Here is a 17,151-nt window from a genome sequence, read left to right on the forward strand (position 1 = left end):
TATACACCTATTATAGGATTTGGCATTGCCCAGTTGCAGGACCTGATTAAACTGTCTCTGGGAGCTGTTGCTTCTACATCTGGTGCCACAGCCTGAAGTCAGCCATGGAGAAGGGAAGGTGGATGTGAGGTGGAGAAGGTCAGGGAAAACAGGATGAGCAGACCTACAGGATGGGCTAGAACGAACTTAGGTGATGGGGGTGGCCTGCACTCTGATGCCCTTCATCACAGAGCTAAACACCCACCAGCCCGGGAGCTGCAGAAGCTGAATGAAGGAGGAGTCATGGCAGCCCCTGCCAGCCAGATGAGCCCACAGGTGAGCAGTGACATCTGCGAGCTGCCAGGTGCCTTGTGCTCCAGTCTACCAGGGGACAGGAATACAGCTGCTTCTTCACTTCCGCCTTCATTGTCTCATGCCAAGCGTCTCCTGCCACCGGCCCACACTAACCTGGACCTATGTAGGGAAGGGAATTCCATACCCTCGGAGACCTCAGGTCACCTGGAACACCACAGCAGTGTTCTGGTGGACAAGAGTGACCAGCGGGGGCCACAGGGACACTCTGCCCCAGCGTGGAGCCCAGCTCTCCAGTTTAGATGTCCCTTTCCTCAAGACAGGTTTTCTGTAGACATAATGAAACTGAAAGTGAAAGCGTTAGTTGCTCAGTCATGTCCAACTTTTGGCAACCCCATGGCCTGTATCCTCTGTCTATGGAATTCTCCAGGCCAGAATACTGGAGTGGGTAGACCGTCCCTTCTCCAGGAAATCTTCCCAACCCAAGGACTGAACCTGGGTATCCGGCATTGCAGGCAGATTCTTTACCATCTGAGTCACCAGAGAAGCCCATAATGAACCTACCCCAAGCCTAAAACCAGACTGAGGCCACATTGGAGCCCCACAGTTCTCCCTAACTTCTAATCGTGGGCATCTGGGATTGGGGATTTGGAGCCCAGCCTCATCCCAGAGGTCCTTCGCTCCCTACATGCCTCCTCTCTGGGAGGCTCAAGATTCATGCCCAGCTGGGTACCAGCCTGCTCTATATCTGCATGTCTAAGGGAGACCACAGAGGGGACTCTTCAGGTAAACACAGTCAGCAGATGAACCTTCCAGAGGCTGTGCTACCTACAATGTTACAATTCTAGAAAGAATAGTTATGTGAGGGTAGAGACAGAAAACCTATATGGAAAGATGCTGACGCATCACTAGGAGTTCCCTCTGAGAGACGGCATTATGGATGATTCTTCGGCCCTCCTGGGTTTTCTTTTCCCTATATTGAATCTCAATGAGCTTTTATAGTAAAACTTTATAATAAAAAAGAACAGATCTACTGTAGTCAGGTTTTCCCTCCCTTGTCCACACAGCAGATCCACTTAGGTAACAGGTGCAACAGCCAGGAGAGCTCGGGGCGGAGCTGAGCCACATGCAAGCCACCTGCCTGGCACTGGAGAAACAGAAATGCTCTGTGGCCAGGAAAGTCCACGTCTCAGCCTTTCAGACACCGAGGGCATAGCTGGGGCATGAAACTGACCAGGTTCGGTCATCTATCCCTGCTGTCCTTGACAGCTTGCCATTGTCAGCAGAAGTCACAGGGCAGGGAGCTGGTGGACGGGTGTCCTCATGCAGGTGAGATGGGCTGAGTCCCTCTCTCCTCACCCCCTGTAAGTATCAAAACACCCCAGGTGGACTTTCCTGGTGGCACAGTGGATAAGAATGTCCCCCACGTGCGGGGGACACGGGTTTGATCCCTGGTCTGGGAAGATTCTGCGTGCCGTGGAGCAGCGAAGCCTGTGTGCCCCAACTATTGAGCCTGTGCTCGAGAGCCCACGAGCCGCAACTACTGAAGCCTGCCCGCCCCAGAGCCTGTGCTCCACAGCAGGAGAAGCCACTGAAGTGAGAAGCCCACGCACAGCATGAAGGGTGGCTCCCAGCTCACTGCAACTAGAGGAAAGCCGAGCAGCAGTGAAGGCCTGGTGCAGCTAAAAATAAAGAGTTTTTAAAAAAAATATCAAGGTGTGTGTGATCAACTCTTTGGCTCTTTCAAGGATGGCAGGAGTCCTAGTCCAACAGAAAGACTGTTTCAAAGGAATGAAAGCTGAAAAGAAAGCCTTGCAGATAGCGATGGGCTTGCCCAAGGAGACAGATACCAGCCAAGAGCATCACAGGTTTGCTCCAGCTTCTCTCCTGGGCGGTCTAACTCCAAACCACCACCTGGGAGAGCAGTGGGGGACCACCTCACCGCATGGATGCAAAGCCACACGCCGCTGGGCACCTGTTGGTCAGAGGTCAGACTTGGTTTTCCTGTAGCTCAGAGCGTGTGCTCACTCTAAGGGCCAGAGAAGCAGAAGGTACCCATGAAGGCTGATGATTTTCAGTCCCTTCTGATTGATACTCTTTTAAAAAATTGTTTCATTTATTTTAATTTTTGGCTGCTCTGGGTCTTCATTGCTGGGCACGGGGGTTCTCTAGTTGAGGCAAGCAAGAGTTACTCTCTGGTTGTGGTGCAGGGGCTTCTCATTGAGGTGGCTTTTCTTGTTACAGGGCATGCAGCTCCAGGGCACATGGGCTGCAGTCATTGCAATATGTGGGCTCAGCAATTGTGGCTCTCGGGCTCAGCTGCCCTGAGGCATGTGGGATCTTTCCAGACCAGGGATTGAACCCTTGTCCCCTGCACTGGTAGGCAGACTCTTTACCACTCAGTCACCAGGGAAGTCCTGATATTCTTTGCATATGTGTTCACATTTATTTGTTGAGTGCAGGGAAGGAACCAACACTTCCTACACGGTGTGCAAAATAAAAACGTCACTGAATGTGACTTTGCACCCCCAGGCTCTGCCTTGGAGGCAAGAAGAAGCTGCTCGCTTCTCTCCAACTCCTGAACCCAAGTGTACATTTTGCCAGTTGGGTTTATTTTCTGGAATGCCATCGTGCCCTTTAGATGGGTGACCTGGGCCGCTGTCAGCCAGTGTGCCCTTCAATCAGCTCTTCCCGCTCTGTGCCCAGGAAGCAGCACCCACATCCCGCCACCAAGCCTCCAGGCCAGGCACACTCCTACACAGACTACAGGGTCCTGTTTATCTTTTTAGTATCTTATTTATTTATTTGGCTGCATCGGGTGTTAGTAGCAGCACGCAGGATCTTCGATCTTCGTTGCAGGATATGGGGTCTGTTTCCCCAACCAGGGATCGAACCCAGCCCCCCTGCATTGGAAGTGCAGAGTCTTGGCCCCTGGACCACCGGGGAAGTTCCTCCAAGACCCCATTTAAATGCCACCTTCCCCACGCACCCGCCCCATGCCCCAGCTGCTCTGCTCCTCCCTGATGCCCTAGATCCTTGGTGCTCCTCTCCTGACATCACAGCTCCTCCATGGCCCCTTCCCTGATACTCCAGCTAGCTCCTCTTCCTGACTTTCACAAGTTTTATTGTTTTGGTCTCTCTCTTCCCCTGACCTTGAGAGGCCATCTGTCTCCTCTCAGCTCTTGCCCTCTGACCCCTGGCACTGTGCCTGGCACTGTAAGCACCCTACAAACTCTGGTTGAAAAAGAAATTGCTGATCAATGTCTGAAATTAATCCAACTCAAGCTTTTCTCGGCAGTCATCTGTAAATTGATTCAAGGTGCCCAGCTGGGGAGGTGGCAGGTGTGCAGAGGAAATCAAGGAATCCAGCCTCTCTCCTTCCTCTGAAATCCTGCCAGACTCTGATTCTTCTGTTTTTTCCTTCACACGTGTGCATACTGTGGGGGAGCAGATTTCCGAACCGGGATAAATATGCATTTGCTTGTGAACATCAATGTTGTGAGCACAGTAAATCATTAGAAACAAGAGACACCTCTCGCGCTGGAAGGCAGGAGCTGCTTCCGCCAGCTCTATCGGAAAGGCATCGACACCAATAATGCCACTCGTCAGAGCCCCTGGGGAAATCGAAGCTTTTCCTATTGAGGAGACTGTTTAATGGATGTACTGGCATGCATGGGATGAGGGCTGTGATGGATGCAGACTGGAGAGACCTAAAGACACGGCAGGTCACACAGTGGTGTCAGAGCAGACAGGCACCCAAGCGTGGAGAAGACCAGCCCTGCTGAGGTCAGAAGTACGGGCAGCAGCACACGCCCTGCCCTTCCAGCAACCCCCAAGCCTGTCGCTCTCTGTGTGCTGCAAAACACCAGAAGCCTAATCCGCTTTCTGCTCATGCTGGGCACCTCTAAGCAGAACAGACAGACGGTGCAGAGCGAAGGGGAGCATCCTGGCCTCAAGGCTTGCTTCTGTGGTGCCCGGCTCAGCATCCCCTGCCTCTCTCACAGTAGGTACTCGATAAAGTTGGCTGAATTGTGGATTCTAAACTTCCAGTGTTGGCAGTGGGTCAGTCACAGAACACATAATCACAACCGCACGGTCTGATTCCGTCCCAGGAAAACAAGTGTGTCAGCAGCTGCTGTGGATGAAATCATCCATTACTCAGGGAGTGGACGACGCTTGTCCGCAGCTCATCACTGCCCCAAACTTTCGTCTGATCATCGAAATTATGTTCCAACGGATCTCAACCTGATACATCAGAGGCATCTGGTAGACTGTTATAAAGATACAGGTGGTGGACCCACCCAGACCGGGCGGAGGTGCTGTGAAGGCTTCTCTCACGTTTCTCCAGGGGCCTCCAAAGACAGAGAACCACTGAGTTCCCAGAGGGGCCAGGGGACACTGCCCCAACTCTGCTGCTGGAACCCTCTGAAGTTACTGCCGGGCCCTTCACAGAAACTCTTTTCAGAATCTCAGCTTCCTCATCTGTAAAACAGATGTAATAAAACCCTGTGCCCTATACCCTGAGAAAACCATAACTGCAAAAGACACATGTCCCCCAGTGGTTATTGCAGGTCTATTTACAACAGCTAGGACATGGAAGCAACCTAGATGTCCATTGACAGATGAATGGATAAAGAACCTGTGGTACATATACACAAAGGAATATTACTCAGCCATGTAAAGGAACACATTTGAGTCAGTGCTAATGAGGTGGATGAAACAAGAGCCTATTATACAGAGTGAAGTGAGTCAGGAAGAGAAAAACAAATATTGTATATCAACGCATATACATGGAATCTAGAAAGACGGTACCGATGAATCTATTTGCAGAGCAGCAGTGGCGACCCAGACACAGAGAACAGGCTGTGAACCTGAGGGGAGGGGGAGGCAGTGAGATGAATGGAGAATGTGCCGTCTTACCATACGTAAAATAGATGGCCAGTGGGCATTTGCTGTATGACTCAGGGAACGCAAACTGGGGCTCTGTGACCACCTAGAGGGGCAGCACGGGGTGGGAGGGAGGTACAGGAGTGAGGGGACAGATGTATACCTATGGCTGATTCATGTTGATTGCAAAGCAATTAAATTGCTTCAATTAAAAATAAATACTTTTTTTTAATAAACCATAATGTGTCCCTCTGACTAGATAGGCCCACCAAGACATAGGAACCCATCTGCAGACCTTATAAAGCAGCTGCCTGCTAGAATATCCTTTTATTTATATAATAAGCATGGCTTTGCTCCACGACACTCAAATTTGAGAACCATCTTATTTGATAATTTTTCTACATAAAACTAAACCTAGCTGAGGCTCATGACAAACCCCGGCCTGGCCCTGGCGCGCCCAGCCCAGGACTGACCTGGCTGAGTGCCACAGTGTTAACTCAGGCACGTCCCACGCACAGCTGATCCCAGCCAACACCTCCAACTTGCAGCAAGCCCCCTCAAGCCAGCCCGTGGTATTGCCAGCCATCACCCTGAGACCCTACGATCCTGATAAGGGACAGACCGAGCTCAAGGTCTTTGAGCTTTGAAAAACCTACTTTATCTTTCCTCTTTTGAACTTCACCCCCCAGCGCCTGGTCTCTGGGCTAGATTGTACTCCCCACTTGGCAGTAAAACACTGCCTCTCAACCTTCAAACTTAAGAGGCTCAGGGCTCTTCCCAGCACCTCACTCACCAGGGTTAATCAGACCAGAAATAGTAACACCAGGCCCTCCCTCTGCCCCCACCAAAGATTCAGCTGTGAATGCACCCAGGCCACAGCAGAGAGGCCCTGTATCAGTCAGCTGTGGATCACTCCCACTGCACCTTTGCTAGGTTGACCATGAGCTTGGCCACAGGGCCTTGAGCTACTATGCCTGGTGTCACAGACCCCGGCGTCCAGCCCCGTGCCCACCCTCAACATTCATGCAGTCACTCTCCCAGTGGACTCCTGAGAGTCTTCCCGAGCACCGCGATTCTGCTCAACCCTGAGCACAGGACCCAGCTAAGCCCTCCCAGCCTCCAGACCCACAGAAATTGTCAGATAATCAATGCATGCATTTTAATCTGCCAAATTTGTTAACAAATCTGGTAATCTGTCACATGGCAATAGAAAACAAATTCAATTTCTTTCCTGTTTCATCATGTTGAGTGGAAGATGTCAGGTAGTACATGAGTGTCTGGGTGTAAAAGGGAGACACAAAACCTGGACACTCTGCTCTGATTCCCGACTCCAGAAAGCTGGAAGTCCAAAGACCTGGGCTCAGGTTCAGCTCCTGCTACTAGCCCGGTGCGTGTCCCTGAGCAAGTGTCAGCTGCCTGGTGCCCCTCACGGTCTTCCAGCGCTGAAATCCAGAGTCTGTAGTTTCGAGAGTAAGATCTTAGAGTTAAGGAGGTCACATTTACTTCCAGATTCTCTCTTCAATTCTATCCTCCCATTGATCCTTCATTCGAAACTGGGAAGCGGGTGGGCGGAACAGACACAGAAGTCAGCTTCCCCAGAGACTCTGGAATGAAAAACCTTTCAGACTTCAAGGGACAGCAACTCGCTTTTCAATCCAGTTGCTCATTGCTCTGGGAACAGCCTGCTAGCTAAGCAAACCTTCCCCATTTTTTTTTACCTTTCTGAGCACATTCTTCTGAGCCTGGAGAGAGAACAATGGAATGGCAGCTCTGCTTTCACTCTGCTTCAGTCGATCAAGGAGGAATTCATATGGGACTTCTCTGAGCCCCTGGCTTCTGTGCAGGGGTCTGCCCAGGAGCATGAGAAGCCTGTACCAGGGGCGTCCCCAGGCCTCCCTCCCCAGTGACCCCCATCAGCAACAGGGCGGTGGGGCGTGGGGGAGGCTGGGGTTTAGGGCGTACCTGTGCAGTCAAGGAACACCAAAGACCAAGTGCTGCCCTGGCCACCTGAGCCAGGAGCCCCAGCCACCGTCTGTCCGTCACTGCCTCCTGCCCGGCCTCTGAACCACCATACCACGGACCCAAAAGTAGGCAGGGGGTCACCCAGGACCCCCTTGCTCAGGACGCCTCGGGCCTGTCTGATCGACTCACTACCTCTAGTGGGACTACAGTGTCCTGTTCAGGCCCCTGCTCACACCCTGCATGGTCTCACCTCTGGGATCCATTAACCCCACTCCTAGCAAGTCCTGAACGAGTGCCCTCAGCACAGACCGGGGGCACAAAGTGACTCCGACTAAGCCACCAGATGCCCACCAAGAGTCACTGAAACCACCTTTAAGCACACAGGTCGGTGGCGTCCCAGGAACAGCAAACGTGCCCGGAAGGGTCTAGAGATGAATCTCAGAGCCGCCACTGCCACACGGACCACAGAAGTGGGCTGTGTGCCTGGGAGGGCCTCCCGGAAGAGAAGAGGGCCCCTTTCCCAGGAAGCCCGGGCCCCCCGGGCCTGTCTTCATGCTGTCCACCAGCACTTACAGGACAGTCTCCCTCACCTCCCCCACCCAGAGCCCTGGACGGCCCTGAAGTGCATCCCACATGCAGTGAGGCCACAGGGAGTGGTATCAAGAGGTTGTGGGGGCTGTGGCTCCAACCTGGCTGCACACTGAAATTGACATCACTTTTCCAGCCTCCATCCACCCCCAGAAGCCAGAACCAGGTGTCACCTTGAGCAAGTCATCAGCCTGGTGGAGCCTCGGTTTTGTCACCTGTGAAGTGGGGATAATACAGCACCATCCTACTATGAGACGAAATGACAGGACTGGAGCTTCCTACCCTCTCTCCCAGCAGAGCATACGGAGAACACGGAAATATTTGCAGAGCCCGCTGAGTAGAGGAACAAGTGTGGGAGTTCTGCCCTGAGCCCCACCAGCCGCCCCAGAGCCGGAGGGGGCACCACCTCCCAGACAGCAGCAGGCAGAGGGGCAGCGTGCCAAAGGCCTGATCCCTGACGAGCACCAGCAGAGGTATGATGAGTGCAAGCCCCCACCCAGTGCAGGAGGGAGGTCTGGGACGGGGCTGGCACATCCCCATTTTTAACAGCACCTCGCACAGTTCTGGGGCAGTGGGTGCACAGGACCAGGCTTGGACTTTCAGCTCTAGCCATTCGGAAACAGCAGCTCTCCCCCAGCAGGGTTACTCATGCCCGCTTACCCATCCCACACTTTTCCTGCAGCCCACCCACTGCTAGGGTCCTCCCCACCTAATTAGCAGGCAAGTCCCGTTCAGGGGGAACTGAATGGGTCCCTTCTGCAGCCGGGCACCCCTCACAGTGTCCCTTTGTAGGCGGCCAGCCTCCTGACCAGGCCAAACTGGGCCCTCAGCTGTTTACCCTCCATGCCATTTGGACTTGGCCTCCTGGCTCCCACCTTCAAAGCTGTGATGGAGCGGTGTGGGGCCTCCTGTGGGGCCGTGCTTTCCTCTGGAAAAGTGGCTGGCCACGGGCGGGGTCTGGTGTCCAAGACGGGCCCTGGACTGGCTGCTTGCAGGGGGCGTGATGACCCAGACGCGCTCTGGAGGTGAGAAGCGCAAACAGCTCAGGCCTGGGAGACAGAGTTCTGGCCAGTGGGGCCGGGCACAGCTCCTGCCACCCCAATGCTCCCCACATTCCATCTGCCCTCCCCACAAAGATGTAGAGCCCCCCTCCTTGAGGTGGACCTTCCTCCAGACCTCAGGAGAAAGCCCTGGTTATACTAAAGGGCAAACAGGCAGAGCCTCCGCAGAGGGCCAGGCCCCAGTGGGGGACAGGGAGGGGCATGGGAACCTGGGGTAGACACTGCCACTCCTGACCCCCGGCCTCTAGAACAGGCTGAACCCAGGCCCACCCAGACAGCCCCAGATGCTCGGCTGGAGACCTCAGGGTCACCATTGTCGTGAATGGGGTCTGGAGTTTCAGGTCCCTCCCCTGCATGGACGGGGCTGTCTGGGCACCAGGCTCCATGGGGTGAAGCCTCACCTCCCACCTGAGGAGTCTACGAGCTATCTCCCGGGAGTGGGTCTGAGTACTACCAGTTTTGCAGCGCTGCTATAGGGATGAAAGAACTAAAGCATGAACTGGCCCTCAACTGGGAAGGAAAGATGCGATTGTTAAAACTATTCACTCATCAAAGTTAAGACCCATGGGGAGAGGCAGGCACCAGGCAAGTGAACCCAGGTCAGAACCCAGAGCTCAGGCAAGTGAACTCAGGTTAGGACCTGACCCCCCAGGCTATCCAAGTCCAGGAGTATCCTCACATCCTAGGAGCAATGACACCTTCTACGGGAAACATCAGCTCAGGGTCCTGCTCGAACAAAACCACTAAAATCCCTCCCTCTCTGCATAGCCTCAGAGGTTAATGAGTCTGGGATGGATCCCGCCCCGCACCCCGCTACCCTGGCACTCCCCTTCCCAGTGCCAGGGGTCAGTGGGGTCCACAACCAAATCCCAGGACGTGTTCCCAGGAAGGTCCAAGGAACCTTGTGCCAGCCAGACCTATAGCACTTACCTGTCGGCGGAGAGCCCAGGGTGCCTGGATGTTTTTCCAGTCTCAGGTCATCCCAGCACCCTTCAGAGTTTGCAAATTCCCAGAGAAGGTTGAGATGGGTGGTGGGGGGTGCAGAACCAAGGACCTAACGCTGCCCCCACCAGCAGCCGGCTTCCAATTTCTTTTCTTTTCTTTTCTTTTTTTTAATTTAATTTTTTAACTTCACAATATTGTATTGGTTTTGCCATATATCAAAATGAATCCGCCACAGGTATACATGTGTTCCCCATTCTGAACTCTCCTCCCACCTCCCTCCCCACCAGCTTCCAATTTCTAAATGAGGAAACTACAACTTGCAGAGATTTCCACCCTGGACTGAAGTTATAGAGCTGGTGACTAGCCTTGAAGGACTCAGAAGCCAAGGGGGTGGGCAGTGGGCAGCGCTTGGCCACAGCCAGGAGTGGGGAGGGAAATCGTCCCTCCCTGATCCCCTCACCACCACCCCCGCCCAGGGAGACTCCAGTGGAGGCCCGTTCTGGGCCCAGGCACTGACCTTGTCCCTTGGCACTCACACACCCAGGGCTGCCCGATCTCGCTGGTGGGCAGGACTGTCCGATCTCGTTGGTGGGCAGGACTGTCGCGATCTCAGCGACCAGGTGCCAGAGTCATCCTCACTAATTGCACACCTAGCCACCCCCCGACCACCAGGGCAACTATTAGTAACCCCACTGAACAGTGAGGCCCGGCAAAGCCAAAGGACCCGCCTTCCCTCCCCCTTCTCCCCCTCCTTGCACTCCCCCGACTCCAGCCCAACACCCCTGTCCTTGCAGGACCTCAGGCTGCAAGTCCCTCCAGTCGCAGCCGTCCAAGGAGCTTTCAGGACGGTCCGGGAAGCCCTTCCCATGGGGTCGCAGCGCTCCCTGCCGGGGACGCACAAGCGCCCCTCACTGGTCCTGTTGACCACGATGCTCTTCAGACCTCCCCATCCCGGGCACGGGAGTTGATTCTCCCTGCACTGAACTGAAAGCGGCTCCAGAGGGGTGCAAGCGATTCACAGAGACCCCCGGGTAGGCGAGAGAGCTCTGAACCGGGGCCCTCAAGCAGCAGCCACCCTCTCTGCAGGGAGTGGCCGTGGGAGATGTGTGTCTACGCTTACAACTTTCCTACAAGGAGCACAGTTAATAATAAAAATGAAACAACTTTTGCCAAAGTTCACTGCATTCGGCGCGCGGTTGAGAGGCTCCGGGCCAGGCCGTGGTCCCCGGGCTTTCTGCACCGCCCGTCCGCTCCCGGCTCTGCAGCGCGAGGTCCCTTGTCCACCCGCCTCTCCGGGCACAAGCCAGGCTCCCGCCTGCGGAACGCCCACATCCCTACCCTGCTACTGCGCACGCGCGGCTGCCGGCTCGGCTAGCCGACCCCGGAACCAAAGCCTTGCGGACAGCGCCCCCTGCCGTCCCCAGGCGCCCTGTGCCCAGGAGCGGATCCCGCCAAACCCGACTCCTCCTTAGGCTGAGATGACTGGATCTTGCTGGATCTTGGAGGTGAGGGGACACCTCTCCAAAGCCCTGTCCTCCACCCAGAGCCCGAAGTCCCTTCTCTGCGCCCCAGGAACTGACTTTGGCGGAAACTAAGTGACTATTGTTGTTGTTCAGTCACTAAGTCATGTCTGACTCTTTGAGACCCCACTGGACAGCTGAAGCTGAAACTCCCAATACTTTGGCCACCACTCATTTGAAAAGACCCTGATGCCGGGAAAGATTGAAGGCGGGAGAAGGGGATGACAGAGGATGAGATGGTTGGATGGCATCACCGACTCAATGGGCATGAGTTTGAGTAAACTACAGGAGTTGGTGATCGACAGGGAAGCCTGGCGTGCTGAAGTCCATGGGGTCACAAAGAGTTGGACACAACTGAGCGACTGAATTGAATTGAACTCAAGTGACTGTTGTTGTTCAGTCACTAAGTAGTATCCGACTCTTTGAGACCCCGTGGACTGTGCTATGCCAGGCTTCCCTGTCTTTCACTATCTCCCAGTTTGCTCTGATTCATGTCCATTCAGCCGGCGATGCTATTCTAACCATCTCATCTTCTGCCACCCTCTTCTCATTTTGCCTTCAGTCTTTCCCAGCATCAGGGTCTTTCTCACGAGCCAGCTCTTTGCATCAGGTGGCCAAAGTATTGGAGCTTCATCAGTCTTTCCAATGAGTATTCAGGGTTGATTTCCTTTAGGACTGATTAATCTCCTTGCAGTCCAAAGGACTTTCAAGAGTCTTCTTCAGCACCACACTTTGAAAGCATCCATTCTTTGGCGCTCAGCCTTCTTTCTGGTCCAACTCTCACATCCTTACATGACTACTGGAAAAACCCAATACAGGGAATGCACAGTGTGGTGGCTGTCAGACTGACCCTGTTTGAAATCTTCTGCCTGGAGGTCACAAACCTCGGCTCTACAAGGCGGTCTGAGGGACCACTTGAACCCAGAGCTCAATGGTTGAAGGTTCAGGTCACCTGGGGTAGTCCCAGGCCCCACCTCCAGACACCAACTCAGGCAGGACCACTCTGTAAGAAATACTGGCTTAATTTGACCCCCTCATTTTATGAAGGACAGGCAGGTAGTAATTTGCCTAAGATCACAGCTCCTTGGATGGCTGTGCAAAACGGAAGCTCTGGCAACACAGCTACCACCTGTACCTCCATCCCCCAGTTAGAGAAACCAGGAAGTTGTCACCAGGTTCAGTCCCAGTTCGGCCACCACTGCTGTGTGCACTACAGCAGGTCCCTCCCACTCTCCGCATCTCCCAGCTCTGTGCTGCAGCACAGATCGGTGGGCAAAGTTCCCTCTGTGATTCCAGAATCCTCACAGCAGAAGCACACTTCCATCCGGGTTTGAGCTCCTAGATCACCATGTGAGATCCTGCGGCTTTGTGTGCTCTTTTCGTGACTATTTATAAACTACTCCCAGGAGTCATTACTTTCAGATCATTAATAAGTAGTTAGGCCCTTAGCGGGCTTTCCTGAGAGCTCAGTTGGTAAAGAACCCACCTGCAATGCAGGAGACCCTGGTTCAATTCCTGGGTCAGGAAGATCTGCTGGAGAAGGGATAGGCTACCCACTCCAGTACCCTTGGGCTTCCCTTGTGGCTCAGCTGGTAAAGAATCTGCCTGCAATATGGGGGACCTGGGTTCGATCCCTGGGTTGGGAAGATCCCCTGGAGAAGGGAAAGGCTACCCACTCCAGTGTTCTGGCCTGGAGAATTCCATGGACTGTATAGTTCATGGGGTTGCAAAGAGTCAGACATGACTGAGTGACTTTCACTTTCACTTTAGGCCCTTCAGTTCAGTTCAGTTGCTCAGTCGTGTCCAACTCTTTGCAACCCCATGAATCACAGCACGCCAGGCCTCCCTGTCCATCACCAACTCCTGGAGTATACCCAAACTCATGTCCATTGAGTCAGTGATGCCATCTAACCATCTCATCCTCTGTCATCCCCTTCTCCACCTGCCTTCAATCTTTCCCGGTATCAGGGTCTTTTCAAATGAGTCAGCTCTTGGCAGCAGGTGGCCAAAGTATTGGAGTTTCAGCTTCAGCATCAGTTCTTCCAATGAATATTCAGGACTGATCTCCTTTAGGATGGACTGGTTGGATCCATCCTTTAGGCCCTTAGAAACCCCTAAATCAAAGTGCTTTGTGCTAAAAAGAAGACAGAAGAGACTGGCAGAACTTACTAGCATCCCTCACTTCCCACTGCAGAGGGGAAGATGTACCCCGATGGTCTGCGGGGAAGCCACCAAGATCAGAAGGCACTCCGGCCAGCCATGGCCCATTTATTCAGGACCCAGAGTCATAAACAGTCCTGCTGAACAGGAGGCTCTGAGCCAGGTTCTGCCTTCCTCCCATTCATTTTAGCTGCCATCTGCTCTGCACTTAAGTATTGTGATACAAATTATAAAAACCGTATTAGCTCTGATATTTCATTAACGACTTGAGGGACTGGACCAAGGCATGGGGGAGAAATCTCATTTCCATGGTAATCAAAATGAAGGCTGGGAGCTAATAACACTCCTCTGAACCATTAGACAGGCGCTGAGCAGTAGAGTAAGGCCCGAAATGTATTTTAAAGGGTTTTTCCTAAAGGGACTAAGCTGCTTTTGTGTATCTGTTATTTATTTAAATAGCTCCTGCTAGTATTTTTAAGAATCCATCCCCCAAGTTAGAAACTAATTGACATGCTTTCCATACACCTGGGGCCTCTCAGCCATCCTCCAGAGCCAAATGGAGGAGCTGGCCCCTGTGCCCCCAGCCACTCGGGCACCTGGACTATCTGCTGCCTCCCTGCAGAAGTCTGGTCCAGCCCACCCAGGACTCCAGGGCTCCGCGTCTTACTATTACAATGACCCAAGGCAAGTTTGTCTCTCCAAGCCTGGGTTTTCTCATCCGTAAAATAATGGGGGTGTTAGCACTTGTGATGAAACCTATCCCATTTGGAATAGCACCTAGCACATGCTGTCTAATAAATGTTCTTTCTTGGAACCACTGCCTCTCCTCTCCACACTGTACTTAATATTTTTCAAATAACTGTACTTGTAACTTGTTATTTAGTCACTAAGTCGTGTCCGACTCTTTTGTGACCCCATGGCCTGTAGCCCGCCAGGCTCCTCTGTTGGTGGGATTTCCCAGGCAAGACTACTGGAATGGCTTACCATTTTCTACTCCAGGGGATCTTCCCCACCCAAGGATTGAACCCCTGTACTTGTAGCAGGGAAGAACAAATCTGACCCCATACTGGATCTGTTTCTTTTACCTTAAACTCTATATTCTATTGCTTTTGCTGCAAGTTAAGAATGTTGTCTAGAGCCTGAGATATACAGGATAGCTCACTGTCAAGGCTCTGATCTTTAAAAGTCTAAAGGTCAGACTGTAGACAAAACTTTCCATTCATACAGAGATAAAAAGTTGTAGAAAAGAGAAGAACATGTGTCTTGTTGGGGCTTTACAGCAAGAGCAAAGGATTCCAATACCAAGAAGTTTGCAACAACAACCACACTCCCTCCCCTTTTGGTATAGTTCAGTTCAGTTGCTCAGTCCTATCTGACTCTTTGCAACCCCATAGACTACAGCACACCAGGCCTCTCTGTCCATCACCAACTCCCGGAGGTGGCTCAAACTCATGCCCATCCCATCGGTGATGCCATCCAACCATCTCATCCTATCGTCCCCTTCTCCTCCCACCTTCAATCTTTCCCAGCATCAGGGTCTTTTCAAATGAGTCACTTCTTCGCATCAGGTGGCCAAAGTATTGGAGTTTCAGCTTCAGCATCAGTCCTTCCAATGAATATTCAGGACTGATTTCCTTTAGGATTGACTAGTTTGATCTCCTTGCTGTCCAAGGGACTCTCAAGAGTCTTTTCCAACCCCACAGTTCAAAAGCATCAGTTCTTCAGTGCTCAGCTTTCTTTATGGTCCAGCTCTCACATCCATACATGACAACTGGAAAAAACCATAGCTTTGACTAGATGGACCTTTGTTGGCAAAGTAATGTCTCTGCTTTTTAATATGCTGTCTAGGTTGGTCATAGCTTTTCTTCCAAGGAGCAAGTGTCTTAATTTCATGGCTGCAGCCAGCATCTGCAGTGATTTTGGAGTCCAAGAAAATAAAGTCTGTCATTCTTTCCATTGTTTCCCCATCTATTTGCCATGAAGTGATGGGACCAGATGCCATGATCTTTGTTTTTCGAATGTTGAATTTTAAGCCAGCTTTTTTACTTTCCTCTTTCACTTTCATCAAGAGGCTCTTCAGTTCCTCCCCCAGATTCTAGCTTCTTTTATACAAAAAGGGAAGGAGAAGCAAGATGCTTCTTTGGGACTCTACTCCATCATCTTCTTGGTCTGCTGGCTTTCCAAATAAAGTCACCATTCCTGGCCCAACAACTCATCTCTCATTTGTCGGCTTGCAATGCAGTGAGCAGTACAATCTTGGACTAAACATACTAAAAAGCCCCATAAGGTCAAGGATCATGTTCGTCTTTTTCACCAGCAGGCTCTAGTGTAGTCCCAGTGCCTGGCATGGTAAGTTGAATGAATGACACCCTGCTTTACAATCAATAATCACTCATGCCTCCACATTCAATACCCATTTTGTAAAGGCTGCACACTAGACTCCACTGGGGAGCATTAACAGACAGATGTCTAGGCCTTATCCCCAGAGATTGTGATGGAATTGATTTGAAGTGGGGCCTGAACATTGACATCAATTCTTAAGCACTCCAGGTGACCTCAATAGGCAGCCAGTGTGAGAAGCAGAGATCTAACCCTACCGGTGGTCCCCGAAAGGTGGTCCCTTCCTGTTGGGAGGAGGCTGGGGTCTTTAAACTCCCAGTGCCTGAAACATACTGTAATTTCACCTTTGTAATTCTGCTTCATCCAGGGGAAATCAGACATCTTGTCCCAATCTCAGTTCGTGTGTGCAATGATTAATTTAGATGAAAGTGAAAGTCGACTATTTGAGACCCCATGGACTATACAGTCCATGGAATTCTCCAGACCAGAATACTGGAGTGGGTAGCCTTCCCCTTCTCCAGGGGATCTTCCCAACCCAGGGATCAAACCCAGGTCTCCCACATTGCAGGCGTATTCTTTACCAGCTGAGCCACAAGGGAAGCCCAAGAATACTGGAGTGGGTAGCCTATCCCTTCTCCAGAGGATGTGCAGGTGGATTCTGAGGTATCAGGGAAGCCCGAATTTAGATGAGGCATCCTAAAAGGTCAGGATCCAAAGAACACTACATTGTCGGGGTTTGGGGCTGAATTATTTCCCTCTTCCCACACACACTCCCATGGTGAAGTACTAATCCCTAGAACCTCAGAATGTGACTGCATTCAGAGATTAAGTCTTTAAAGTGACAATTAAGTTAAAATGAGGTCACTAGGGTGGACCTTAATCCAATGTGAAAATTTAAGTGTCAGTTGCCCAGTCTCATCTGACTCTTTGAGACCCCATGGACTGTGTAGCCCTCCGGGTTCCTCTTTCCATGGAATTCTCTGGTCAGCAACACTGGAGTGGGCAGCCATTCCCTCCTCCAGGGGATCTTCCCAACTCAGGGATCTCCAGCATTGCAAGCAGATTCTTTAACCATCTGAGCCACCGGGGAAACCTTCATCAAACCGTTAAGACTCTCAAAGAATTCAGCAGGAAGTTTGCTGTTTTGTTAAATTCACCTTGCATTTAGGCCTTTTCGATGGGTGAGAACTGCTGAATGCATCTTACTCTTGATCATGATCTTATGCCTCAAGGCAGCATCAGCACCTCCATCTACTGGGAGCTTACAGGAGAGGCAGAATCTCACTGAATCAGAATCTGCAGTTAGGTGAGATTCCTAAAGCAAGTTCTCAGCCCTGAGGGCACACAGAGTCACCTGGGGACCTTTAAAGTTACTGAGGCCTGCGTGCAGCCCGAGA

General features: G+C 52.1%; 1 long non-coding RNA gene across 1 annotated transcript; it reads right to left on the minus strand.

Moving 5' to 3' along the window:
• Positions 1–6,322: 6,322 nt before the first annotated feature.
• On the minus strand, positions 6,323–11,033 carry LOC147344494 (uncharacterized). The gene is made up of 2 exons (XR_015155497.1): positions 10,252–11,033; positions 6,323–8,747 (listed from the first exon to the last, which is right to left on the minus strand). It is a non-coding gene; the product is annotated as an uncharacterized LOC147344494 (long non-coding RNA).
• Positions 11,034–17,151: the final 6,118 nt, after the last annotated feature.

This window comes from Bos grunniens, chromosome 26 (genome assembly GCF_055505025.1).
Source record: "Bos grunniens cultivar Pamir isolate PY7600 chromosome 26, Bosgru_T2T1.0, whole genome shotgun sequence".
NCBI lineage: Eukaryota > Metazoa > Chordata > Mammalia > Artiodactyla > Bovidae > Bos > Bos grunniens.